We start from the raw sequence: 2,182 nt of genomic DNA on the forward strand, positions 1-2,182 counted from the left end.
CACTGTTCATCCCAGAGGCAGCATCGATCGGCTTCAATTAGCAGCAGTAGCGAAGGAATCGCTCGATCGGGTTCAGTTAACAGCCATCGATCGATCGCTCGGGTTCAGTAACGCGTAGCCTGCAGTCCAATCGCTCGGGTTTAGTTAGAGCCCAACGCCTCGCTCGGGTTCAGTTAGAGCCAACGCCTCGCACACACGCGCGTACGTGTACGAGAGAAACGTGCATCGCTCGGCCCCCGACCTCCCACCGTAACTGGGAACTCCCCGAAATTTTCCTCCCCCTCGCTTCTACCACGGTTTTTACCGTCATGGACGGCCCAAAGAATGTCATGCAGCTGCGTCTCCGGCCCGCCCATGACAAAAAGCCCATTTTCTGTCATGATTTTTTGTCATAGAAGTAGGAGCCCACCACATCTATGATGATACAGGGTTTTGTCACAATTATCATCATAGAAGTGTCATATGTATGACAGAAAAAAAATTCATTCGGCCCAAAATGTCACGGATGTGTCTTTTTTTTGTAGTGTATGGCGTTGATACAAACTGGTATGCGGATACTGGAGCAAGAAATCACATCACGGGTGAGCTCGACAAGTTGATAATCAGAAACAAGTATCGAGGACATCATGAAGTTCACACTGCAAGTGGTTCTGGTATGGATATTACTCATGTTGGTAGTTCAATTGTTAAAACCCCGTGAAAAACTTTCATCTAAACAGAATTCTATATGTGCCCGAAACATCAAAAAATCTTCTTTCTGTTCATAGATTTACCCTTGATAATCGTGTTCTCATTGAATTCTATCCTTATTTCTTTTTGGTTAAGGACTTGGACACGAGGAGGGTTCTTCTTAGAGGCAAGTGTGTGGGAGGTCTCTACCCAATCATATCGTCATCATCATCAAATAAGCATGCTTTAGTTGCTGTCAAGCCTTCTTCAGCAAAGTGGCACAGTAAATTAGGTCATCCTTCATCAGTTATTGTTAAGCTTGTTCTTAGTAAGAATAAACTTCCCCACTCTCATGAGTCTAGCGTTGAGTCGGTTTGTGATCCATGTCAACAAGCTAAAAGTCATCAGTTGCCATACCCTATTTCTGTCAGCAGTTCCACTGCACCCTTACAACTTGTATTCTCAGATGTTTGGGGGCTAGCTCCTACCTCTGTTGGTAGACATTCTTATTATGTAAGCTTCATTGATGATTATAGCAAATTTACTTGGATCTATCTTCTTAAGAAATGATCTGAAGTGTTTCAAGTTTTCAAGAATTTTTAGAATCTTGTTGAGCGAAAACTAAACACTAAGATCATTGCCATGCAAACCGACTAGGGAGGTGAATACAAGAAGCTTAATCTCTTTTTTCAGCAACTTGGTATTTCTCATCATGTTTCATGTCCCCATGCACATCAACAAAACGGATCTGCCGAGAGAAAACATCGTCATGTTGTTGAGGTAGGGTTAGCCTGCTAGCAAATGCATCCATGCCATTAAATTTTTGGGATGAAGCATTCCTGACTGCCACATATCTCATAAAACTACTTCCTAGCAAAGTCATCAAATTTGAAACTCCCATCACACGTCTCTTTAGCATTATTCCTGATTATAAATCTCTTCGTGTGTTTGGTTGTGCTTGCTGACCCAATCTTCGCCCATACAATACACGCAAACTTGCTTTCCGTTCTAAGAAGTGTGTATTTCTTAGATATAGTCCTATTCACAAAGGAGTTAAATGCCTAGATGTATCCACCGGCAGGGTATATATTTCTCGAGATGTTGTGTTCGATGAATCAGTGTATCCTTTTGAGTCTCTTCATCCTAATGCCGGAGCACTTCTTAGAAAAGAAATTATCCTTCTTCCACCCAATCTCCAAAACTTTGATCAAGGGGGCGACGATTGTACTAACCCAACTGATGATCCTACTAGTACTACTCATGTGCAGGACCATGCAGAAGTTGCAGCAGAAAACGGTGTAGAAAATGATCAAGAAAATGATCAAATTTTTGAAGAAAACGGAGTTGTATTTCATGTGCGAGCAGATGATGAAGCGGGGGTGGAACACGAGGAAGATTTCGCATCGCCTGGAACTCCTGTGCTGCAGTCTTCATCGGATCGCGCGCACAGATACGCGCGGGATCACGTGCCAGGCAGAAGCGCTCTGCACCAGCCCGCGAGCGCCACGTCATC

The sequence above is a fragment of the Triticum aestivum genome, chromosome 1D, assembly GCF_018294505.1.
Source record: "Triticum aestivum cultivar Chinese Spring chromosome 1D, IWGSC CS RefSeq v2.1, whole genome shotgun sequence".
Taxonomy (NCBI): Eukaryota; Viridiplantae; Streptophyta; class Magnoliopsida; order Poales; family Poaceae; genus Triticum; species Triticum aestivum.